Source organism: Pan paniscus, chromosome 2 (genome assembly GCF_029289425.2).
Source record: "Pan paniscus chromosome 2, NHGRI_mPanPan1-v2.0_pri, whole genome shotgun sequence".
NCBI classification, from domain to species: domain Eukaryota; kingdom Metazoa; phylum Chordata; class Mammalia; order Primates; family Hominidae; genus Pan; species Pan paniscus.
This window is the reverse complement of record NC_085926.1, coordinates 12,613,033-12,639,685: the sequence shown is the minus strand read 5'-3', so window position 1 is coordinate 12,639,685 and position 26,653 is coordinate 12,613,033. Positions and strand designations below refer to the sequence as shown.

The window sequence follows — 26,653 nt, the reverse complement described above, 5'->3', positions numbered from 1 at the left end:
GGCATCATAGTGAGACCCCCATCTCTAAAACCAAAAAAACTAGTCAGGCATGTGGTATGCGCCTGTAGTCCCAGCTACTTGGTAGGCTGAGGAGAGAGGATTGTTTGAGTCCAGGAATTGGAGGCTGCAATAAGCTATGATTGTGCGTGCCATGGTGCTCTAGCCTGGGCAACAGAGCAAGATGCTGTCTCTTGAAAAAAAAAAAAGAAAAAGAAAAGATAAATAGTCTGTCTGAAATGGCCGGCAATCGCAGCTGCTGACCTGACCTGCATCTACTGTATAAGTCAAGTAGTTCAACTTTTTATTATAATGTCATGGCTTTTCTTTGCTTCTTGGGAGCGCTTCCAGCATCACTAGTGGTACTTCATATGGGACCTATGCTGTTATTCAAAGTTTATGGTATTGTACTGTACATGATGAAAAATACAGAAGACCCATGAGAGATCACTTTTTTTTTTTTGAGACATAGTCTTGCTCTGTCGCCCAGGCTGGAGTGCAATGGCATGATCTCGGCTCTCCTCTGCCTCCTGGGTTCAAGCGATTCTCCTGCCTCAGCCTCCCTAGTAGCTGGGATTGCAGGCACTCGCTACCACGACCGGCTAATGTTTATATTTTTAGTAGAGACAGGGTTTCATCATGTTGGACAGGCTGGTCTCAACCTCCTGACCTCAAGTGATCCACCCGCCTCTGCCTCCCCAAGTGCTGGGATTACAGATGTGAGCCACTGCACCTGGCTTCAGTTATTTAATATGCTGCAGTTATTTAATATACTGCATCTTAACATTTGTTTACATTTCTCTCAACTGTGAATGTGTGTCTGTGCAAATGGTGTTATGTATGGTCTGTAAGTATATGCATAAGTTTTGATTTTTTTTTTTTCTTTGAGACCAAGTCTAGCTCTGTCGCCCAGGCTGGAGTGCAGTGGTGCGAACTTGGCTCACTGCAGCCTCTGCCTCCTGGGTTCAAGTGATTCTCTTGCCTCAGCCTCCCAAGTAGCTGGGATTACAGGCACCGGCCACCATGCCCAGTTAATTTTTGTATTTTTAGTAGAGACGGGGCTTCACTGTGTTGGCCAGGCTGGTCTCAAACTCCTGACCTCAAGTGATTTGCCCGCCTTGGCCTCCCAAAATGCTGAGATTACAGGCATGAGCCACCGTGCCCAGCTCATATTTTTAATTTGTTTCCCTCCCTCTTTGAACATGTATTCTGTGATAAATTCGTGTATCTTTTTTTTTTTTTTGAGACCAAGTCTCGCTCTATTGCCCAGGCTAGGGTGCAGTGGTGCGATCTCGGCTCACTGCAACCGATCTCAGCTCACTGCAACCCCCGCCTCCCGGGTTCCAGCGATTCTCGTGCCTCAGCCTCCCAAGTAGCTGGGACTATGGGCATGAGCCACCACGCCTGGCTAATTTTTTTTGTATTTTTAGTAGAGACAGTGTTTCACCATGTTGGCCAGGCTGGTCTCGAACTCTGGACCTCAGGTGATCCACCCGCCTCGGCCTCCCAAAGTGCTGGGATTACTGGCATGAGCCACCACACCCAGCCCAATTCGTGTATCTTAAAAAATTATTGGGAAAAGAAATTATTGCAAAAAATCTATATATATCGGTATGAGATTATAAGCATGTAGGGAAACACTGAAGAATAATTGGTTATTGGGAGAAGGAAAGGAAAGATAAAACAAAGAAGGGGTTAAAAGATCCCCTCTAATACATGTAATGTTTAAGTGCTATAGAAAAAAAGCAGGGTAAACATTTTAGTAAAAAGGCTTGCTATTTATAATGAGTGTCTTTGTAAAGACATTAATTGTGAATATTTAAAATAAAAGGAAACAAAGTTATATAATAAGAAAGGCTGTATCCTTCAACAGGCTCATTTCTTTACCTGCTTGTCTGTGCTTATTCCCTGGGCACACTTTAGCTTTTGTTTTACCTCTGCGTTAGTCTGTTGAAATATTGCCCCTTTAAGCTCAAATACACAATGAAATATCCTTGTCTACCTCTTCTTCCACTCAAGCTAGAAGTGACCTTACCACATTTCAGATTCTTATAGTACCTTTCTTAAGAATCCTCCCTACCCTTAATTTCATGTTTTGTTGTAGGCCTGCTTGTCTTCCTGAAAGCTCTTAGCCCAGTGCCTAGCACATATTCAATTTTTGTTAAACGGTGGTGGTTTTTACTTCTACTTTAAGGGGTTCTGGAATGCAAGGACCATGTCTCCCTGAACTTTATATTCCTCAAAGCAGCTAACAGTTGAAAGTAGATTCTTAGAAATTGTTGAATAAATGGTGCTCTTTATTCTTTTTTTCCTTTCATTCCATGCTGGGTTACAGTCTATAGAGAGGCATTCTGGTTCTTTAGATTTATGTGATAGTGATTCGGTATTCATGAAAAAGGGTTAGGAAAATATTGTAATTGTTAACTTTTCTCCATTAATATTCAGCAGATATTTGAGTACCTAATTTTGTGCAATGTCCTATACTGGATGATGGATTATAACAAGATTATAGGAAATACATGTAGTTCTTCAATGCTTTGGTATATAATTATGTAGGTTATATTTTCTTTTTTGAGATGGGGTTTCATTTTGTCACCCAGGCTAGAGTGCAGTGATGCAGTCACGGCTCACTCCAGCCTCGACCTCCTGGGCTCAGACAATCCTTCTATCTCAGCCTCCTGAGTAGCTGGGACTGTAGGCATGACTACCATGCCTGATTAAATTTTTTTTTTTTTTTTTTTTTTTTTTTTTTGAGATGGAGTCTCGCACTGTCTCCCGGGCTGGAGTGCAATGGTGTGATCTTGGCTCAATGCGACCTCTGCCTCCTGGGTTCACGCAGTTCTCCTGCCTCAGCCTCCCTAGTAGCTGGGATTACAGGCGCCCATCACCACACCTGGCTAATTTTTTGTATTTTTAGTAGAGATGGGGTTTCACTATGTTGGCCAGACTGGTCGCGAACTCCTGACCTGGTAATCTGCCTGCCTCGGCCTCCCAAAGTGCTGGGATTACAGGCATGAGCCACTGTGCCTGGCTGCCCAGCTAATTAAAAACAATTTTTTTGTAGAGTTGATGTTCCCCCTCAGTTGCCCAGGCTGATCTGGAATTCCTGGGCTCAAGCACTCCTCCCACCTCGGCCTCCCAAAGTGTTGAGATTATAGGTGTGAGCCTTTGCTCCTGACCCTAGGTTATATTTTTGTGTTTCATTTACTATTTTATCCTCTGGCAAAATAGCAGGGTATAATTTAGAGCTTTAATGAATTAATGGTGTAACTAACAGTGAAAACTGTGTGTGTGTGTGTGTGTGTGTGAGTGACAGTCTCTGGCCCCCATGCTGGAGTGCAGTGGCACGATCATAGCTCACTGCAGCCTCAAACTCCTGTGCTCAAGTGATCCTCCCGCCTCAGCCTCCTGAGTAGCTGAGACTAGAGGCATGTGTCACCATGCCCAGCTAATTTTGTTTTATTTTCATAAAGATGGGGTGTCACTCTGTTGCCCAGGGTGGTCTTGAACTCCTTGGCTCAAGCCATTCTACTGCTTTGATTTCCCAAATTACTGAGATTACAGGCATGAACCACCATGCCTGGCCAGGGAAAAATTTTAAACATGTCTTTCTTTTGAGAAAATTATTATTGAAAAGTTGGTTAAAAGTAATTTCTGAAGAACAAATGATATTATCAGTTTTACAGGTGTCTTACTGTAACTCTTAGAAGTTGTTAAAGTTTACTATTGAGCGCACCACTAAAGACTAGGGAATTTTTCTTTTTCTTTTCTTTCTTTTTTTTTTTCTGAGACTGAGTTTTGCTCTTGTTGCCCAGGCTGGAGTGCAATGGCGTGATCTTGGCTCACTGCAACCTCTGCCTCCTGTGTTCCAGCGATTCTCCTGCTTCAGCCTCCCAAGTAGCTGGCATTACAGGCATGTGCCACCACGCCTGGGTAATTTTGTATTTTTAGTAGAGACTGGGTTTCTCCATGTTGGTCAGGCTGGTCTTGAACTCCCGACCTCAGGTGATCCGCCCACGTCGGCCTCCTAAAGTGCTGGGATTACAGGCGTGAGCCACCGCACCCGGCCGATGGGAATTTTTCTGTTTGAAAGCCATTGACTCCAGAAGGAAGTGTAGGGGAGCTGGCTGAATCAGATGGTTACTTTTTTTTTTTTGAAGCAGAATCTGACTCTGTCACTCAGGCTGGAGGACAGTGGTGCGATCTCGGCTCACAGCCACCTCTGCTTCCTGGGTTCACATGATTCTCGTGCCTCAGCCATCTGAGTAGGGAATACAGGTGTGCACCACCACATCCGGCTAATATAGATGGTTACTTCTTGAAATTGCTTTGGTAAGATGTAAACTTGGGGGAATACCTCTTCTCTTGAGGCCACATCTCCTCTGCCAAATGAGTGATGCCAGTGTGTAGAATGAATGATTCACTTATATTCTGTGTCCTTATCTTTGAGGAGGGCTAATTTTTTTTAACCACTTGTTGAATATGCAAGATTTACTGTGAAAATTAATGCCTTTAGTATGAAAGAGAAATTAGTGTGGAAATTGTTAGTGTTTCCAGGTGATTTTTTTCCCTCTTCCTTCCTACTTCATTATGTAGCTTTTTTTTTTTTTTTTTTTTTTTTTTAACTCCGCTGTTACTTGGCTATCTGAATAATCATTCCTAAACCATATTTTATTTGTACATTGTGTGTTTTGGTACTTGTGTTAATGGTGTACTTTGAATACACATCTGTTTATTTTAAAAATCAGCAGTTGCTGACTAGATGAAGAAAACAATGACTGATTTGAAGGTGAAAAGAAAAACTCGGGTTAAAAAAGAGTCCAGACAATGTGATTTAAAATGAAAATAATTTAAGCTTATTTGTGGTGAGAGTTAAAAATAAAGTTGGCTCCAGGTATCGTTTGTGGAACTGATTTGTTTTAGCATAATTGTTTTTGAACTAGCTCATTTTTAACTTGTATTTTTAAAGTTACACTTTTAAAATGTAGGAGTCTGTTTTGTAAACTTGTACAGCCCCTGCTAACTTTTAGAAGAGTAGAGTGGCTTATTTCTTCATGTGTGTTTATTCTGGGCTGTCATCTGATGAAGTTACCAGTTTGTGGTCAGAAATTGAGAAAGAGGAGTGAGGAAACGAAAAATATTGACACGTACACATCACCTTGCAGTGCATGAGAGTGCCCTTTTGGACTGGTTAGGAAACTAACATTTGAGCATATTTGCTCAGCAGAAACTTTTTATGTGTGAAAGTTATTTTTTTTCCAGTGTTGTGACCACTTAAAATTTATTTATTTGTTTTGTTTGTTTGTTTGTTTGTTTGAGACAGGGTCTCACTCTGTTGCCCAGGCTGGAATGCAGTGGCACAATCATGGCTCACTGCAACCTGGACCTCCCTGGGCTCAGGTGATCCTCCCACTTCAGCCTCTTGAATAGCTGGGACTACGCATGTGCTACACCGTGCATGGCTGATTTTTTGTAGACATGGGGTTTCTCCATGTTGTCCAGGCTGGTCTCAAGCTTCTAGGCTCAAGCAGTCTGCTTGCCTCAACCTCTCGAAGTGCTGAGATTACAGGGGTGAGCCACCATGCCTGGCCTGAATTTTTTTTTTTTTTTTTTTTTGAGACGGAGTCTCGCTCTGTCGCCCAGGCTGGAGTGCAGTGGCGCGATCTCAGCTCACTGCAGCCTTCGCCTCCTGGGTTCCCGCCATTCTCCTGCCTCAGCCTTCCGAGTAGCTGGGACTGCAGGTGCCCACCACCACGCCAGGCTAATTTTTTGTATTTTTAGTAGAGACGGGGTTTCACCATGTTAGCCAGGATGGTCTCGATCTCCTGACCTCGTGATCTGCCCGCCTCGGCCTCCCAAAGTGCTGGGATTACAGGCGTGAGCCACCACGCCTGGCCGGTAATGAAGATTTTAATAATGACTTTAAAAACCAGGCACAGTGGCTCACTCCTGTAATCCTAGCACTTTGGGAGGCCAAGGTGGGTGGATCATTTGAGGTCAGGAGTTTGAGACCAGCCTGGCCAATACATTGAAACCCTTTCTCTACTAAAATCACAAAAATTAGGCCGGGCGTGGTGGCTCACACCTGTAATCCCAGCATTTTGGGAGGCTGAGGCAGGTGGATCCCGAGGTCAGGAGTTTGAGACAAGTCTGGCCAACATAGTAAAACCCGTCTCTACTAAATATACAAAAAATTAGCTGGGTGTGGTGGTGTGTGCCTATAATCCCAGCTACTCGGGAGGCTGAGGCAGGAGAATCATGTGAGCCCGGGAGGCGGAGGTTGCAATGAGCCGATATTGTGCCATTGCACTCCGGCCTGGCAATAGTGTGAGACTCTGTCTCAAAAAAAAAAAAAAAGACAAATACAAAAATTAGCAGGGCGTTGGTGGTGCGCACCTGTAGTCCCAGCCACTCAGGAGAATGAGGTAGGAGAATTACTTGAACCTGGAGGCAGAGGTTGCAGTGAGCTGAGATCGTGCCACTGCACTCCAGCGTGGGTGACAGAGGAAGACTCCACCTCAAAAAAAAGACTTAAAAGAAACCGGTAATATCGTTATTATATTTCTGCCTGTCTTAATTCTTTATCCATTTGCTGTAGATTATAATGTTAGCTGCATGAATGAAAGATTATATTTTTCCAGCTACTCAGGAGGCTGAGGTGGGAGGATTGCTTGAGCCCAGGAGTTTGAGACTACAGTGAGCTATGATGAAGCTACTGCACTTCCAGCCTAGGTGACAAAGGGAGACTCCGTCTCTAAAAAACAAAGATTAGATTTTTGATACACCATCTATTAATATATTATTTAATCAGTAAAAAGAAAGGATAAGTTATAAAAAAGCATTAAGAATATGACTGCTCTAATGAATTTAAGCTAAATCCTTTGTTTAGAAGTGAAGTAAAAATCTCTTAAATATGAAGAAAAATTTTAATTGCTTGTGATATATAAGACATGGTATATACAGTCTTTTTCTTTCCTCCACACAGAGGTCTGATGCATTATTTACAAACAATATTTATTTAAAAGTAATGTAATAAGCCAGGCACAGTGGCTCATGCCTTGTAATCCCAGCTCTTTGGGAGGCTGAGCTGAGACGCTGCTTGAGGCCAGGAGTTCGAGACTAGCCTGGGCAACATAGTGAGACACCCCCCTCACCCCGCCCCACCTCTACAAAAAAAAGATTAAATAAATACAATACAGTACAATAATTAGGAACTCTTCTAGATAGCTCTTAAACTTCCAGCCTGGGTTTTTCTGAGTTCAGTGCCTAAAACTCTTAACCACTACATTACTGTATTCCAAAAATTAAGTCCTAGGTTTCAAAGTACAGATCAACTGTGAAAAACAAACAAAAATTTTAAAGGTAATAGTAACATCATTAAACAATAAAAATTTCAAATCCTATTGTACCATTCAAATCAGTGTATTATAATGGAAAGAGATGTAAAGTCTGAGTATCTGAATTTTTAATTTTGCTTCTCTTAAATTGTCACTAAACCTTTTGAATTTTACTTTTTTTCTTCATCAAAAAAAGGGGTAGTATGAATAATACCTGCTTTAACCTGCTTAATTCTAACAGTTCTGTGAGATAATGGAAAGATGAGCTGAATAAATTGTAAAGCTGTGTTAAATTCTGAGTTCTCTTGACTAAGTAAACTTTTTTGAGTCAGAACTACACAAAAAGCATTGCTGGGTTCTCAGAAGTTAGGTTTTAGGTAGATCTAAGAATCTCTTAAAACCTTAATACCAAAAGGCTGGCTACCTTAGATATTTTTGTCCTGCCACCATATATATATATATATATATATATATATATATATATATATATTTTTTTTTTTTTTTTTTTTTTGAGACTGAGTCTCGCTCTGTCACCAGGCTGGAGTGCAGTGATGCGCTCTTGGCTCACTGCAACCTCGAACTCTCTGGTTCAAGCAATTCTTCTGCTTCAGCCTCCCGAGTAGCTGGGATTACAGGTACGTGCCACCATGCCCAGCTAATATTTTGTATCTTTAGTAGAGACGAGGTTTCATCATGTTGGCCAGGATGGTCTGGCTCTCTTGACCTTGTGATCCACCCATCTCCGCCTCCCAAAGTGCTGGGATTACAGCCATGAGCCACCACGCCTGGCCACCTTAATATTTTTGAGTGAAATATAGTATTTGAGGAAAAACTCAAAAATGAGGTTTTTCAAAGTGCCTGATTATAATGATTGATTTGCTAAGGCGTTTTTGAAGAAAACTTAAAAATGTCCATGCCTGAAGTATTTACATTGTTTATTGCATGTGGGTGTTTCCCTACTCAGAAAGGGCAATAGGAAGATTTGACTGCTAGGCCTTGCTAAGCAAAAGGATAGAGCCAAGGGATAGGGCAAAACAAAGTCATCCTTAACCCTAAGTTTGTCGAGCTGCTTCTTGACTCTCTTTTGGACAGAAGTTTTAGGACTTGTAGTTCTTCTACACTTAACTCCTGAGAAGCTTGCTGCATTAGTCAGAATTGTGATAATTCTTACCACTGTCCAAAGGAATCTAATCTCATTTTTCGGGAGAGTAGTTGCGGCAGTACAATCCATGAGAAAACTTAAGTGGGTGTTCTAGTTTGGCTTACTTCTCTAGATGTTGATAAAATAACATTTTCACTGAAACATTTATGCCTCAGATTTAGCTTTAATGTGACAGATGTACCTTAAAATATTAGGATTCAAATCACTTAAAATGATACCCTAAGTACAGGTAGTAACTTTTTAATAATTGTAGTCTCTCCAGATTTGACTTGTCCCGAAGCTACTTCATTGTACTTTGTATGTGTGCTGCTCCCTAATAATCTTGCACCTTGAACATAGTTGTGCTTTCTTATTTTTTACAGGATATGATAAACTGAAAAAAACCAGCAAAACCTTTCCAGGGTTTTTGAAAGTTTGTTGTCTAATTTATAGTTTATTAATCTGGTATTACTTAACTTATTTTTAGAAATTCTCTGAATGCAACAATTCACTGAAGTTATTTCTAGAGGTGGACCACAGGGTGAGAAGGCTGAAATGACTGTTGAGTTGAAAATGCCTTTATCACAACCCTATATTCTTCTGGATTATGAGCATCAGAATAAATTATACAAGATTCCTATGTAAGATCACTTCTCAGCAATTTATTAGGAATTGCACAAGGAGGTAAACTGGATTTCTTTTTTGTTTTTATTTTTATTTTTATTTTTGAGACAGAGTTTTGCTCTTGTTGCCCAGGCTGGAGTGCAGTGGTGCGATTTTGGCTCACTGCAACCTCTGCCTTCCGGGTTCAAGCGATTCTCCTGCCTCAGCATCCCTAGTAGCTGGGATTACAGGCGCCTGCCACCACGCCTAATTTTGTATTTTTAGTAGAGATGGGGTTTCACTATATTGGCCAGGCTGGTTTTGAACTACTGACCTCAGGTGATCCACCCACCCCAGCCTCTCAAAGTGCTGGGATTAAAGGTGTGAGCCACTGCACCCGGCTTCTTTTTAATTTTTAAACAAGTCACTTTTTGGCAAATATAGTATGGCCCCTATAGTTACTCTTTTCTTACTTTGATCCTTAACATGTTTGCATACCCAAGAGTGTTGTGCCTGCTATATAATCTGTTTCTTAGCCTGATGGTGCTTTGTGTAGATTGAGATATGAGGATTATGGGATTAGTGCTCAGAACTCTGCAAGCTCTCTGGAAATACAGTACACCTTTTTGCCTTAGCCAGCAGAATGTTTGTGAGTTCTGTGCTGAAGCCTGGGGGTTGAGTGGTAGATATTGTGCTTTTATCTGTCATTTGATTTGTTGCCTGAGGACAGAGATGCAGTGTTATGGGTGGGAGTTGTGTCTTGCCTTACCAGTGTTTAGACTTTTTAAAAGATAATGGATCTTACTTCTTGAAAGAATAGGAGATGAAAACCAATGTCCTCTTGCTTCTGTTCTTCTCTTTCTTCATAGCTTTCCACTTGGCATATAGCAGAAAACTCTTTGGCTATATTTGGTGCATTTTGTTGGTGGAATTCCTCAAGAATGCATTCTTGACTTTTTTCTTTTTTTTTTTTCTGAGACAGAGTCTTGCTGTATCACCCAGGCTGGAGTTACAGTGACGTGATCATGGCTCTCTGCAGCCTCAACTTCCCTGTTAAGGCATCCTCTCCCCTCAGCCTCCCACCCCCTGGCCCTGCCCCAATAGCTGGGACTACAGGCCCATGCCACCATACCCAGCTATTTTGTGTGTGTGTGTGTGTGTGTGTGTGTGTGTGTGTGTGTGTGTGTGTGTGTGTGTAGAGATGGTGTCTCCCTGTGTTGTCTGGACTGTCTATAAAACTTGACATTCAACAGTCTCTTGTTTTTATTCATTGAGAAACTGGCTTCATCCTTTTACTGAAATGGGAGAAGTGTTATTTATCTTACTGTTTTTTTAATTAATTAATTTTTTTTTTCCTGAGATGGAGTCTCGCTCTGTTGCCCAGGCTGGAGTGCTGTGGTGCGATCTCAGCTCACTGCAAGCTCTGCCTCCTGGGTTCACTCCATTCTCCTCCTGCCTCAGCCTCCCGACTAGCTGGGATTACAAGCGCCCGCCACTACGCCTGGCTAGTTGCTGTGTTTTTTTGGTTTGTTTGTTTGTTTTTGTTTTTTGGGGTTTTTTTTTTTTGTATTTTTAGTAGAAATGGGGTTTCACCGTGTTAGCCAGGATGGTCTCGATCTCTTGACCTCATGATCCACCCGCTTCAGCCTCTCAAAGTGCTGGGATTTACAGGCATGAGCCACTGCGCCCGGCCTAAATTAATTAATTTTTTTGAGACAGAGTTTTGCTCTTGTTGCCCAGGCTGGAGTGCAGTGGCACGATCTGGGCTCACTGCAACCACTGCCTCCTGGGTTCAAGCAATTCTCCTGCCTCAGCGTCCTGAGAAGCTGAAATTACAGGTGCCTGCTACTATGCCCAGCTAATTTTTCTGTGTTTTTAGTAGAGACAGGGTTTCACCATGTTGGCCCAGCTGGTCTCGAACTCCTGACCTCAGATGATCCACCTGCCTCAGGCTGGGATTACAGGCGTGAGCCACCACACCGGGTTCCTATGGGACTATTTTAAGTTAACATCCAGGAATCTAAACTACAACTAGCATTACGTAGTTACGCTTAAGAAAGCATTTTTGGGGCCGGGTACGGTGGTTCACATGTGTAATCCCAGCACTTTGGGAGGCCAAAGCAGGTAGCTCACTTGAGCTCAGGAGTTCAAGACCAACTTGTGCAACATGGTGAAACCCTGTCTCTATGAAAAAAGCAAAAATTAGCCGGATATGGTGGCACATGCCTGTGGTCCCAACTGCTTGGGAGGCTGAGGTGGGAGGATCCCTTGAACCTGGGAGGCAGAGGTTGTAATGAGCTGAGATCGCGGCACTACACTTTAGCCTGGGTGACAGAGCGAGACCCTGTTTCAAAAAAGAAAAAAAAAAAACAACAAAACTTTTTTTTGGGGGGGACATGTCCACCAAATATTTGGAAATTGTTATATTTCCTGTAAGTGGAACTATTTTTTCTCCATATCTGAAATCTTTCTGTACATTCTTTTTTTTTAATACTTTAAGTTCTAGAGTACATGTGCACAATGTGCAGGTTTGTTACATATGTATACATGTGCCATGTTGGTGTGCTGCACCAGTTAACTAGTTAACTCATTGTTCACTTTAGGTGTATCTCCTAATGCTATCCCTCCTCCCTCCCCCCACCCCATGACAGGCCCCGGTGTGTGATGTTCCCCACCCTGTGTCCAAGTGTTCTCATTGTTCAATTCCCACCTATGTGTGAGAATATGCGGCGTTTGGTTTTCTGTCCTTGCAATAGTTTGCTCAGAATGATGGTTTCCAGCTTCATCCATGTCCCTACAAAGGACATGAACTCATCCTTTTTTATGGCTGCATAGTATTCCGTGGTGTATATGTGCCACATTTTCTTAATCCAGTCTGTCATTGATGGACATTTGGGTTAGTTCCAGGTCTTTGCTATTGTGAATAGTACCACAATAAACATATGTGTGCATGTGTCTTTATAGCAGCATGATTTATAAGCCTTTGGATATATGCCCAGTAATGAGATGGCTGGGTCAAATGGTATTTCTAGTTCTAGATCCTTGAGGAATCGCCACACTGACTTCCACAATGGTTGAACTAGTTTACAGTCCCAGCAACAGTGTAAAAGTGTTCCTATTTCTCCACATCCTCTCCAGCACCTGTTGTTTCCTGACTTTTTAATGATCGTCATTCTAACTGGTGTGAGATGGCATGTCATTGTGGTTTTGATTTGCATTTCTCTGATGGCCAGTGATGAGCATTTTTTCATGTGTCTGTTGTCTGCATAAACGTCTTTTGAGAAGTGTCTGTTCATATCCTTTGCCCACTTTTTGATGGGGTTGTTTGATTTTTTTTCTTGTAAATTTGTTTAAGTTCTTTGTAGATGCTAGATATTAGCCCTTTGTCAGATGGGTAGATTGCAAAAATTTTCTCCCATTCTGTAGGTTGCGTGTTCACTGTGATGGTAGTTTCTTTTGCTGTGCAGAAGCTCTTTAGTTTAATTAGATCCCATTTGTCAATTTGGGCTTTTGTTGCCCTTGCTTTCGGTGTTTTAGTCATGAAGTCCTTGCCCATGCCTATGTCCTGAATGGTATTGCCTAGGTTTTCTTGTAGGGTTTTTATGGTTTTAGGTCTAACATTTAAGTGTTTAATCCATCTTAAATTAATTTTTGTATAAGATGTAAGGAAGGGATCCAGTTTCAGTTTCTACATATGGCTAGCCAGTTTTCCCAGCACCATTTATTAAATAGGGAATCCTTTCCCCATTTCTTGTTTTTCTCAGGTTTGTCAAAGATCAGATAGTTGTAGATGTGTGGTATTATTTCTGGCGGCTCTGTTCTGTTCCATTGGTCTATATCTCTGTTTTGGTACCAGTACCATGCTGTTTTGGTTACTGTAGCCTTGTAGTATAGTTTGAAGTCAGGTAGCATGATGCCTCCAGCTTTGTTCTTTTTGCTTAGGATTGTCTTGGCAATGCAGGCTCTTTTTTGGTTCCATATGAACTTTAAAGTAGTTTTTTCCAATTCTGTGAAGAAAGTCATTGGTAGCTTGATGGGGATGGCACTGAATCTATAAATTACCTTGGGCAGTATGGCCATTTTCACGATATTGATTCTTCCTACCCATGAGCATGGAATGTTCTTCCATTTGTGTCCTCTTTTATTTCGTTGAGCAGTGGTTTGTAGTTCTCCTTGAAGAGGTCCTTCACATCCCTTGTAAGTCGGATTCCTAGGTATTTTATTCTCTTTGAAGCAATTGTGAATGAGAGTTCACTCATGATTTGGCTCTCTGTTTGTCTGTTATTGGTGTATAGGAATGCTTGGGATTTTTGCACATTGATTTTGTATCCTGAGACTTTGCTGAAGTTGCCTGTCAGCTTAAGGAGATTTTGGGCTGAGATGATGAGGTTTTCTAAATATACAATCATGTCATCTGCAAACAGGGACAATTTGACTTCCTCTTTTCCTAATTGAATACCCTTTATTTCCTTCTCTTGCCTGATTGCTCTGGCCAGAACTTCCGACACTATGTTGAATAGGAGTGGTGAGAGAGGGCATCCCTATCTGGTGCCAGTTTTCAAAGGGAATGCTTCCAGTTTTTGCCCATTCAGTATGATATTGGCTGTGGGTTTGTCATAAATAGCTCTTATTATTTTGAGATACGTTCCATCAATACCTAGTTTATTGAGAGTTTTTAGCATGAAGGGCTGTTGAATTTTGTTGAAGGCCTTTTCTGCATCTATTGAGATAATCACGTAGTTTTGATTTTGGTTCTGTTTATATGATGGATTATGTATGTTGAACCAGCCTTGCATCCCAGGGATGAAGCCAGCTTGATCCAGCAGCACATCAAAAAGCTTATCCACCGTGATCAAGTTGGCTTCATCCCTGGGATGCAAGGCTGGTTCAACATATGCAAATCAATAAACGTAATCCATCATGTTCCTGTACATTCTTTTGCATTCTACATGACCTTATGTATGTTTAAAAACACATTTTTACATTTCTTTTTTTGTATTTTTAGGCCGTGTTGGCCAGGTTGATCTCGAACTTCTGACTTCAGGTGATCCGCCCATCTCAGCCTCCCAAAGTGTTGGGATTACAGGCATGAGCCACCATGCCCATTTTTACATTTCTTGAGCAGGAGCCCTGTAGTTTAAAAGTCCCCTTTATTTTCAGCAGTGTACATTTAAGACAAATCGGATGTGTGAGTAGGTAGAAAATATTTACTGTTTACTGTGACAGAACAGATGAACAAGAATGTATTTGGTTTTATTTGTAATATAAAACAACTGTGAAGGGAATGCCAAACAATAGTAGTAAATCAAACTTTGGAAATACCTCTGACGTAGAATTCTATAGTAGCTTTAATTGGGTATTATTATCAGCTGGTCTGTTTGGGATTTGTTTGATGAACTGTTAGATGACTGACTGCCAGCCAATCATTATCCTGGCTGCTCCTTAGCTGACTGCCAGTCAACAATTACTCCATGCTGATTCTACAGTTTTTCCACAGTTGTCAGTGTTCTAGTTCTGAGTATAGTCTCTTGGCATAATGTGGTTCATAAACGACTGCACTGATAACTTTTGTTAGAACTCACCACTTGCCAGATAGCCCAGATGCCATATGTTACTCATTCAGTAAATAACTCTTAAGAGCCTGCCAAATGCTAGATACTTAAAGGCAGTGGGTTATAAGGGTGAACTGAACTTAGCTTCTTAGATCATACTACCTAGTGGTATAGGCAGTCAATAATCATTGAGTAGGCAAATACCTAATATTATTTCAAGTGGTGATAAATTATTATGAAAACCATAAAGCTGAGTAAAGAGAAGAATGATGGGGAAGGGCAGGATACACTTGAACCAGGGTGGTCAGGGGAGGTCCTGTTTGATGGGTGACGGGCCAGGCCATCATGAACGGTCTTGTAGGTCACAGTTAAAGAATTCGAGTGCTAATTTGAGTGTAATAAATAACAGATAAAGGGTATTTAATAATATGTCCAAATTTGTGTTTTTTGTTTTGTTTTGAGACAGTCTTGCTCTATCGCCCAGGCTGGAGTGGAGTAGTGCAATTTCGGCTCACTGCAACCTCTGCCTCTCGGGTTCAAGCGCTTCTCCTGCCTCAGCCTTCCGAGTAGCTGGGATTTCAGGTGTGTGCCACTACACCTGGCTGATTTTTGTATCTTTAGTAGAGACAGGGTTTCACCACATTGGCCAGGCTGGTCTCGAACTCCCTGACCTCAGGTAATCCATCCACCTCAGCCTCCTGCGAGCCACTGTGCCCGGCCTCCATTTGTGTTTTAAGAACACAATGACTGTGCTCCATAGAGGACAGATTGCTTTCAAATGTTAATAGAGATGGAGGCGGGTGGATCACCTGAGGTCAGGAGTTCCAGAACAGCCTGGTCAACGTGTCGAAACCCTGTCTCTACTGAAAATACAAAAATTAGCCAGGTGTGGTGGCATGTGCCTGTAGTCCCCGCTACTGGGGAGGCTGGGCAAAAGAGCGAAACTCCATCTCAAAAAAAAAAAATGTTAATAGAAGCAAGACCTACAAAGATGTACATATGCATATATACAATACTCTGTATTCAGTTTCTGGAAGTTCGTGAATTCACTGAAGTTCTCAGAAGTTGAAAGATTGAAGTTAACCCCATACCCTAGTTCCTAGGTGATAATCTAGTTCCCAGGTTTACTAGTGAGTATAATACACTTAAAAATTGAGCGAGTTCAGCTTTTCACTTGAAGAATTTGTTTTACTAGCGGAGGTACACAATTTTTGCTAACTTAGAATGTTTTTTATATGCCGGACTCTAAATTAGGTGCTTTATATACACTATCTTATTCATTCTTCACTGCAATTCAGTGAAGTTTGTACCATTATTATCTTTACCCTAGATCCATGGAGTTGCCCAAGTAGTGAAGCTGGATTTCAAACTCAGTACCTGTTCTTTTATCTACTAAACCAAAAGTGTTCAGTATAGTCTCCAGGGTATGTAGTATGTAATGAAACTGTTGTTGCCGCTGCTGTTCATTGATGTAGCAAATATTTTTTCTTTCTTTCTTTTTTTTTGAGACAAGGTCTTGCTCTGTTACCCAGGCTGGAGTGCAGTGGCATGATCTCAGCTCACAGCAGCCTCCACCTCCCAGGCTCAAGTGATTCTCCCCTCTCAGCCGCCCAGATAGCTGGGACTACAGGTGCAAGCCACCATGCCTGGCTAATTTTTGTATTTTTTGTAGAGAAGGGGTTTCGCCATGTTGCCCAGGCTGGTCTTGAACTTCTGGACCCAAGTAGTCTTCCTCATCTCAGCCTTCCAAAGTGCTGGGATTACAGGCATAAGCCACCGCACCTAGCCTGTGTAGCAAATGTCCCCTTTTTTTTTGAGCAACCATGCTTACTGCATTTTAATGTAATCAATCAGTTTTTTTTTTTTTTTTTTTTAAGATATACAGTCTTGTTATGTTGCCCAGGCTGGTCTTGAACTACTGGGCTCAAGCGATTCTTCCACCATGGCCTCAAGTGATTCTCATTTCTCAGCCTCCCAAGTAGCTTGGTGGTATGTACCACCAAACCCAGATATTTTTTTTTTGTATTTTTGAAATGGAGTCTCGCTCTGTCGCCCAGGCTGGAGTGCAGTGTCGCAGTCTCAGCTCACTGCAACCTCTGCCTCCCGGGTTCAAGGGATTCTCCTGCCTCAGCTTCCCAAGTAGCTGGGATTACAGGTGCCCACCACAATGCCCAGCTAATTTTTGTATTTTTAGTAGAGACGGGGTTTCACCACATTGGCCAGGCTGGTCTGGAACTCCTGACCTCAAGTGATCCACCCACCTCGGCCTCCCAAAGTGCTGGGATTGCAGACATGAGCCACCACGCCTGGCCTAAAAACAACATTATTAATTTTTTTTTTTTTGAGGTGGAGTCTTGCACTTTCGCCCAGGCTGGAGTGCAGTGGCGCGATCTCGGCTCACTGCAAGCTCTACCTCATGGGTTCACACCATTCTCCTGCCTCAGCCTCCTGAGTAGCTGGGACTACCGGTGCCCGCCACCACGCCTGGCTAATTTTTTGTATTTTTAGTAGAGATGGGGTTTCACCGTGTTAGCCAGGATGGTCTCAATCTCCTGACCTTGTGATCCGCCCGCCTTGGCCTCCCAAAGTGCTGGGATTACAGGCGTGAGCCACCGCGCCCAGCCTAATAAATTTATAAAGTAATCTCTCTCTCTCTTTTTTTTTTTTTTTTTTTTGGAGCTGGAGTTTCACTCTTTTTGCCCAGGCTGGAGTGCAATGGCACGATCTCGGCTCACTGCAACCTCTGCTTCCCTGATTCAAGGGATTCTCCTGTCTCAGCCTCCCAAGTAGCTGGGATTACAGATGTGTTCCACCACACCGGGCTAATTTTGTATTTTTAGTAGAGGTGGGGTTTCACCATGTTGGCTAGGCTGGTCTCGAACTCCTGACCTTACATGATCTGCCCACCTCGGCCTCCTGAAGTGTTGGGATTACAGGTGTGAGCCATGGCCCCTGGCCTTTTTTTTTTTTTTTTTTTTTTTTTGAGACAGGGTCTCCCTCTGTCACCCAGCCTGGAGTACAGTGGCAAGATCCCGGCTTACTGCAACCTCCGCCTCCTGGTTTCAAGCAATTCTCCTGCGTCAGCCTCCTGAGTAGCTGGGATTACAGGTGCACAGCCCAGCTAATTTTTGTATTTTTAACAGAGACAGGATTTCATCATATTGCCCAGGCTGGTCTTGAACTCATGAGCTCATGCAATTCACCCACCTTGGCTTCCCATAGTGCTGGGATTACAAGTGTGAGCCATCGTGGCTGCCCTAGTAGAAAGTCTTAAAGAAGTATTAAACATATACTAGCACCTAACTGAGACTTTTTCCTTATATCAGTTTTAGTTTATATCTTGTATACATATCTCTTATAATCATTTTGTAAACCATGAATAGTATATATCCCCTGCTTTGGGAAACACTGTGGTGCTATACTATTTTATTAATGTTGTTCAGCTACCTGGAGTATCTGAAGACCTAGCACAGGTTTTACCATTCACCTCCTCCAAAGGGGAGAGAATATACTTAAAGGGGCTAACTTTGAAAATATGGGCTATTTCCTTCCCTTCTCTGTTACTCCTTCCCTCTCTCTGCTCTTCCTCCAACCACTTTCCTCCCTTCCTCCCTCCCTGGCACTCTCAAGAAAAAAGGCCATTATGTAGGTGATAGTTGGAAATTGCTAGAAGGGGTCACATAATTATGGATTCTTGTATCCGGTGCACAGTTGTCACCCAGGGATTTCCCTCCATTGGCCTTCTGGAGATTTCCTTCGCTTCTTTCCTATGCTGGATGTCCCGTTTCCTATATCCTAAGTCTTTCTCTTGCTATATTCCTGTAACAAATCCCTTGAGAAAGGAATTACGGGCCAGGCGCGGTGGCTCAAGCCCGTAATCCCAGCATTTTGGGAGGCCGAGGCGGGTGGATCACCTGAGATCAGGAGTTTGAGACCAGCCTGGCCAACATGGCGAAACCCCATCTCTACTAAAAAAAAAAAAAAAAATTAGCCAGGCATGGTAGTGTGTGCTTGTAGTCCCAGCTACTCGGGAGGCTGAGGCAGGAGAATCGCTTGAACCTGGGAGGCGGAGGCTGCAGTGAGCAAGGTCATGCCACTGCACTCCAGCATGGGTGATAGAGCAAGACTCATCTCAAAAAAAAAAAAAAAGAGAGAGAAAGGAATCATGGAGGTTCAAATTTTTGTAATCATGAATGTCAGAAAATATCTCTCTAGTTCTGTCCCTCACTGATAGTTTTGCTGATTATTGTAAATTGGAGATAGTTTTCCTTCAGAATCTAGGAGGCTTTGCTCCATTATGTCTTCTAGTGTTGTTGAAGAGTTTGAAGTCATTCGGATTCCTGATTTTTTTTGTTTTTTTTTTTTTGAGAGAGTTTTTACTCTTGTTGCCCTGGCTGGAGTGCAATGGCGCAATCTTGGCTCACTGCAATCTCTGCCTCCTGGGTTCAAGGGATTCTCCTGCCTCAGCCTCCCAAGTAGCTGACATTACAGGTGCGCACCACCACACCCAGCTAATTTTTGTATTTTTTAGTAGAGACAGGGTTTCACCATGTTGGCCAGGCTGGTCTTGAACTCTTGACCTCATGATCCGCCCGCCTCGGCTTCCCAAAGTGCTGGGATTACAGGCGTGAGCCACTGCGCTGGGCCTGTATTTTTTTTTTTTTAACTGTAAAAGTTTATAGAATCTGGTCCTCCATTATTGTGATATTTAACGTGTTAGGCATTCGATAGGCTATTTTAATCTGATAGTTCAAGTTCTTTCATTGTGGATTTTTTTCTTTTTTCTTTTCCTTTCTTTTTTTTTTTTTTTTTTTTAATTTCCAGACAGGGTCTCCCTCTGTTGCCCAAGCTGGAAGTGTGGTGGCACAACACAATCACAGCTCTTGGCAGCCTCGACCTCCTGAGCTCAAGTGATCCTCCCACCTCAGCCTATACCTGGGAGTACAGGCGTTCGCCACTGTGTTGGAATGATTTTTATAATTTTTTGTAGAGATGAGGGTCTTACTGTGTTGTCCAGGCTGGTCTTGAACTCCTGGGTTCAAGTGATCCTCCTGCCTCACCCTCCCAAAGTGCTGGATTACAGGCCATTGTGGGTTTTTTTCTCTGTGTGTTTTGGTCTTTATCATCCATATTCGAGGGTTTCCTAAAAAGTCTGATATTCCTTTGCAACCTCTTTATTTTTTTAAAAGATAAGATTAAAAACAAATTGGAATCTTTGGGTGCATGGATGAGATTTGTTGTCTTTGAGCTTTATTGTAAGGTAAGGGAAACTAAAGATTTTAGTTTCTTTGAGTTTGGTTGCCCCACTGGGGAAAAGGGGTTTCTGCAGTCAAGGATTCAGTAAGTGTAGTTTGCAGAACAGTATTCATACTCTCAACTGGGTCTGGAATCCTCCAGTCAAGAGATCCTCTAATTTACCTTCTCCAGGAATATAAGCCTGGGACTACTTTTTTTGTTTTTTCCTCTTCATGTCAGATGGGTAATGTGTCCATGTCATTACAAGGTTTGAAGAAGGCACATCTCACACATGAGTGTGAAAACTCAATCATGCTTATAAACTACAAAAGGATCAGCCTGGGACTGAGTTTTAGAGAGTTTCAGAGTTTCAGAAGAGTTTCAGAGAGCTCTTCGGGAACTAGGTTGTTGAATTCTACTTTTTGTCAAAGGGGTATAAAAAATAGAAAATAGTCTCTTTCTTTTAAGTTGCTGATGGAAAGCTGACTAATGTGGAATTCTTAGAAAGATTATACCCACTGTTGTTGGTTGCCTTTATCAATCTGTATCTTTACCTTCTCTAAACTTTTAGAAGGCTTTGTCACTTAAGAAAGATGAGGTAGTAGCACAACCCTCCTTTTCCAGGTTAAACCTACTTCTCCCTGCCCCAAAAGATCAGAAAAAAACAGACAGTGATCCATTGCTTCAGAGAATAAGTTTATTTTGACAATTCACCCAAGCCTACTCTTTTTTTCTTTTTTTCGAGACGGAGTTTCGCCCTTGTTGCCCAGGCTGGAGTGCAACGGTGCAATCTCGTCTCACTGCAACCTCTGCCTCCCGGGTTCAAACAATTCACCTGCCTCAGCCTCCCGAGTAGCTGGGACTACAGGCATGCGCCACTGTGTCCAGCTAATTTCTGTATTTTTAGTAGAGACAGGGTTTCACCATGTTGGCCAGGCTGGTCTCGAACTACTGACCTCGTGATCCCCCTGCCTTGGCCTCCCCAACTGCTGAGATTACAGGCGTGAGCCACTGTGCCCTGCCAAAATTAAATAATTTATTATCAAACATTTAAAATTAAATTTGAAGGAGAATATTGTGATACAGTATTTGGATTGAGAGTGTAATTGTGTAAAAGTACATGGGTATGTGGAAAAGGATTAGGGCCACAGCCCCAAAGTCACCATTACTAAATAGAAAAAGGTCAATTTTGAACAGATGTACCTCTGCAGAGATGTTGCTCAGCTAGCAGGAAAACTTCTACATGTGAATTAGAAGGATCCCCATCCTTCATGCTTATGCTGTCTGTATACCAGACACATAGCCTAGCAAGTGAAGCATGAGCTGAATTTCCACCCTCTCTCATCTCCTGTGGTGGGTGTTCTTCTGTGGGATAGAAGCTATAACAGTATCGTTTACTCTGTGTTAGGTGCAATGCTAAGTGCTTTACAAACACTACTGAACAATTTTGTTTTGTTTTGTTTTGTTTTTGAGATGGAGTCTCACTCTGTCGCCTAGGCTGGAGTGCAGTGGCGCGATCTCGGCTCACTGCAAGCTCCGCCTCCCGGGTTCATGCCATTCTCCTGCTTCAGCCTTCCGAGAAGCTGGGACTACAGGCGCCCGCCACCACGCCCAGCTAATTTTTTCGTATTTTTAGTAGAGACAGGGTTTCACCATGTTAGCCAGGATGGTCTTGATCTCCTGACCTCTTGATCCGCCTGCCTCGGTCTCCCAAAGTGCTGGGATTACAGGCGTGACCCACTGCGCCTGGCCACTATTGAACAATTTAGTAACAACTCAATTAGATAAATAATATCTTTATTTTACAGTTCTTCTGCCCAGACATCTTCTGAACTTCATAATTCTATATCTAACTGCCTATGTCATTTATTTTTAATATAGTGAGCCACCACGCCTGGCCAGTTTTTAAATTTTTTTGTAGAGACTGAGTTTTGCCATGTTGCTCAGACTGGTCTCGAACTCCTGGGCTCATCCGCCCACCTTGACCTCTCAAAGTGCTGGGGTTACAGGCATGAGTCACTGAGCCTGGAACAATCCTTTTAAGATTTAAGCCTGGCCAACACAGTGAAACCCCATCTCTACCAAAAAATACAAAAATTAGTCAGGCGTGGTGGCACGTGCCTGTAGTCCCAGCTACTCAGGAGGCTGAGGTGGGAGAATCGCTTGAACCCAGGAAGCAGAGGTTGCAGTGAGCAGAGATCGTGCCACTGCACTCCCTCTGGGTGACAAAGTGAGACCCTGTCTCCAAAAGAAAAAATCTAAGGTAGATTGTGCCTTTTGTGCCTTTCCTCTGCTCAAGACCTTTCAGTGGCTTCCCACTTCACTCAGTAAAAGGCAAAAAGTCCTTTTAATAACCTACAAGGCATTATGTTACCCACATTGTCCCTGCTCCCCTACATTGTAATCAACTCTATGATCTTTTTACCATTCCTTGTACAAAGGATTTTCACTGGCTGTTCTTTCTACCTGGAATGTTGTTCTCTCAGTTATCTGCAAGTCAGACTCACTGATTTCCAGGTCTCAGCAGTTACCTCTTCGTTGAGACCTACTGTGACCTCACTATGTAATTGCAGTCTGCCTCCCTTTCCCCAGCACTTATCACCCACTATCATAGAATTTACTGTGAATGCCTCCAGCAGAAGATAGGCTTCTCTTATGATCATGGATCCTTGTGTTTTGTTCCCTGAGGTAGCCCAAGCATCTTGAACAGTGCCTGGTACATAGTAGGCACTCAGTAATGTTTATTGCATGAATAAGTGATGAAAATTGGTATATGGGAAAGGTAAGCAATTTGGTGAAAGGCCAGGCCATACAGCTAATAAAAGGTGGAGGTAGATTTTGAACTGATAGTTATTTATTGTGCCTCTAATATTAGAAGATGATACCCAAAAAAATGTGTTAGGATTAGTAAAATTGTGAGTAACTTCCCCTTTATCCTCCTTCCCAAATTTAGTTTTTGTTTTATTGTAAGTAAAAATATAATTAGGCCAGGTGTAGTGGCTTACGCCGATAATCCTAGCACTTTGGGGAGGCTGAGGTGGGAGGGTCACTTGAGGCCAGGAGTTCAACACCAGCCTGGGCAAGATAGTGAGACTTCGTCTCTACAGAAAATAAAAAATTAGCTGGACTCAGTGGTGTGCATCTGTAGTCCCAGCTAATCAGGAAGCTGAGGCAGGAGGATTGCTTGAATGTGGCTCAAGGCTGCAGTGAGCCATGATCATGCCACTGCACTCCAACCTGGGCAACAGACCCAGACCGGTCATGCCTTAGAAAAATAAACAAATAAAAGTATAATTAGAAACAGATTATCAGAGTAGAGGAAAGAGCCAGATACCAGGAAGCCAGAGTAGGCTGCCACAAGGTTGAAATCTGTCACCTCATCTTAGGAACCGCGTCTCCCACGAATGCACGGATCTTAACATATGTGATGGTGTGATGAAACCCTGGTGAGATTTGTGAATATTCTGAATACCATGTAACCTTGGACATTTTTACTTAACCTTTATGGTCCATAGATTCCTCACTCTAAAATGATAAGTTCTCTTATAGGGGGTTGTTGGGAGGATTAAAAGGGATATTGTATGTGAAGAACTGATAGATAATAAGCATTCTGTATTAGCTAATACATTAGCTAATATCATTATTGTTGCTGCTGCTTAGTTGGTACAGAGTTTTAAGAAATTTATTTTTTGGTGGATATATCTTGTTGCCTAGTGAGTTTTAGCGAGTACCAAAATAGAGAGCAAACACTTATTGTTTTTGTTCAGATAGCCAAACAAGCTTTGTCAAGTGTTTGTGTTTTTTTCATGGACACTTGCTTGTGGTTCTAATTTTATATTACATCTTAAACAATAGCCAACTTTTTGTAATTATTTACATAAATTTTAATATTTAACATGTGGATTCTACAACTACCATTGTTTCATTGGTTTTGTATTTTTGGTTGACTTCTATGGGTCAGTTGATTTAAAATGATCCATAGGAATTATGATACAACTGTCATGATATTTAAAAATTAGTGAACTGGCTGGGTGTGGTAGCTCATGCCTATAATCCCAGCTGAGGACAAGCTGGTGAATCACTTGAGGTCAGGAGTTTGAGACCAGCCTGGCCAACATGGTAAAACTCTATCTCTACTAAACATACAAAAATTAGCCAGCATGGTGGCTCACACCTGTAGTCGTAGCTACCTGGGAGGCTGGAGGGGGAGGATCACTTGAATGTGGGAAACAGAGGTTGCAGTCAGCCAAGATTGCACCACTGCCCTCTAGCCTGGCCAACAGAGTGAGACCATGTGCCCCGCCCCCGCCAAAAAAATAGTTTCAGGTTCATCATACTTATATGAATAGAAGTTACTGCCAGTGTATCCATTAAAGTATCTTCTACTTTAAAGTAGAAATTTGAATGATAAATAAGGTCACAAAATAACTTACAGTGCCTGAGAAAAGAATGATAGTATAATATACTGAGATTTTTTTCTTATTAACACGATAATGAAATACATGAAAACTAGTAGAGTTACATGAAGTAGGAAAAATGACTTTTTAAAAACTTTTTTTTGTAGAGTAGGTGTCTAACTGTGTTGTCCAGGCTGGTATTGAATTCCTGGGATCAAGTGATCTTCCAGCTTCAGCCTCCCAAGTAGTTGGGGCTACAGGTGCATGCCACCACACCCGGCTAGTTTTTAGATTTTGTAGAGATGAGGTCTCATTATTGCCAAGGCTGGTCTCAAACTCCTGGGCCTAAGTGATCTTCGTACCTCTGTCTCCCAAAGTGCAGGGATTACAGACATGAACTACCGCATCTGGCCAGGCTGTAAGCCCATTTTATAACTTGAATGTAGAAATAGTTTTACACTCTAACTTTTTAATTTTTGAGACGGAGTTTCACTCTTGTTGCCCAGGCTGAAGTGCAGTAGCTCACTACAACCTCTGCCTCCCAGGTTCAAGCGATTATCCTGCCTCAGCCTCCGGAGTAGCTGGGATTACAGGCACATGCCATCACACCCGGCTAATTTTTGTATTTTTAGTAGAGATGGGGTTTTGCCATGTTGGCCAGGCGGGTCTCAACCTCCTGACCTCAGGTTATCCACCTGCCTCGGCCTCCCATAGTGCTAGGATTACAGGCGTGAGCCAGTGTGCCTGGCCACACTCTAACTTTCACATAGGGAATAAGAAATATTCACATAGGGAATAAATGCAGTTGAGAGATTATAGAAAGATACGGCTTTGAAGAATTTACACCATAACAGTCATGAATTGCTTGATTAAAGCAAATATATCCTCAAAGTCCAGGTGGCAGAATGATGCATGAAGCTAATGAAAGGCAATTTTTTTTTGGTGAACCTAGGGAACCTACCACCCTCAGAAATAATGTCGACCAGAAAAAATAGTTGTAGAGAAGTTTATATAAATTCATGATTGATAGATATAGAGTAGGTGACTACAGAAAGCTAAGATAACTGGCAATTATGAGTCATCCCTTTTTTTTCTATCCTAAAACGTCCCCTGGTATCTTTCAGAGACTGATTTTGGGGTTAGGCCCATATAGTAATTTTTTAACGGAATAGTAGCCAAAGTAGAGGAAGGCAAAACAGAGTAGAATCTAGGCCTTTTGATTTTTGAAGCATTCTGTGATGATTGGTAGGGGTGACCAGGGGAAGTCAGGAATCCAGAGAGAAGTAGCTTGGAACCAGGTAAACCTAATTTCTGTACTAGACTAGAATAATTTGTATTAAGTAAATTGTAGGCTTCTGAAATAATTTATATGGTTTAGATATCATGATAAATTATGAATACACTATGTCTTCTCTGGCATGTGAAAGGTAAATGTTTCGCCTATAGAATACAAGTTCCCAGACTGTCTTACCAAATAAATGTTTAAAGCCTGGGAACTTTTGTGGTAATAAAAGTTTTTACTACTATTTTGTATATATGAAGAGTTTTTTTCTTTTCTTTTTTTTTTTTTTTTGAGACAGAGTCTCGCTGTCACCCAGGCTGGAGTGCAGTGGCACAGTTTTGGCTGACTATAACCTCTGCCTCCTGGGTTCAAGCGATTCTCCTGCCTCAGCCTCCTGAGTAGCTGGGACTACAGGCGTGCAGCACCAACCCTGGCTAATTTTTGCATTTTTAGTAGGGACGGGGTTTCACCATGTTGGTCAGGCTGATCTCGAACTCCTGACCTCAGGTAATTCACCTACCTCAGCCTCCCAAAGTGCTGGGATTACAGGCGTGAGCCACCCCGCCTGGCGAAGTTATCTTTAAAAAACAACAACAAAAAAACTTTATCATTGAGCAGAAATGTGATTTTACAATTAGTTTCCATATAAACTTTTTGTTACCAAAGTATCATCAAATTACATACTTAACAATATTCTTTTTTTAAATGCCTTTTTTTTTTTTTAGACAAGGTCTCGGTCTGTCGCTTTGGCTGGAGTGCAGTTGTGTGATCGTGGCACACTGCAGCTTCGACCTCCTTTGCTCAAGTGATCCTCCCACCTCAGTCTCCCAAGTAGCTGGGTCTACAGGTGCATGCCATGACACTCAGCTAATTTTTGAAATTTTTTTGTACAGATGGGGTCTTGGTATGTTTCCCAGAGCTGGTGTTAAACTCCTGGGCTCAAGTAGTCCTCCCATCTCAGCCTTCCAGAGTCCTGGGATTGCAGGTGAGAGCCACGGTGCCCAGCCCATGAACAAATAAAAAAATTTTTTTTTTTAAATGTTTGGTTTACTTTTTTTTTTTTGAGACAGTTTTGCTCATGTTGCTCAAGCTGGAGTGCAGTGGCGCTA

The 26,653-nt window shown here is 42.2% G+C and overlaps 1 protein-coding gene and 1 non-coding gene across 10 annotated transcripts in view; one reads left to right on the top strand and one right to left on the bottom strand.

Moving 5' to 3' along the window:
- Positions 1 to 26,653, top strand: part of RAF1 (Raf-1 proto-oncogene, serine/threonine kinase) — a 79,282-nt gene that overhangs the window by 10,030 nt on the left and 42,599 nt on the right. For 3 of the 9 annotated variants that reach the window (XM_055109500.2, XM_063602184.1, XM_057301599.2), the window contains exon 2: positions 26,438 to 26,529. The exons of the other annotated variants lie outside the window; for them this stretch is intronic. The gene's annotated coding sequence lies outside the window, so the exon portion shown is untranslated. The remainder of the gene's footprint in view (positions 1 to 26,437; positions 26,530 to 26,653) is intronic. 9 annotated transcript variants of the gene reach the window in all.
- LOC112439489 (small nucleolar RNA U13) lies at positions 20,100 to 20,200 on the bottom strand. The gene has a single exon (XR_003027764.1). It is a non-coding gene; the product is annotated as a small nucleolar RNA U13 (small nucleolar RNA).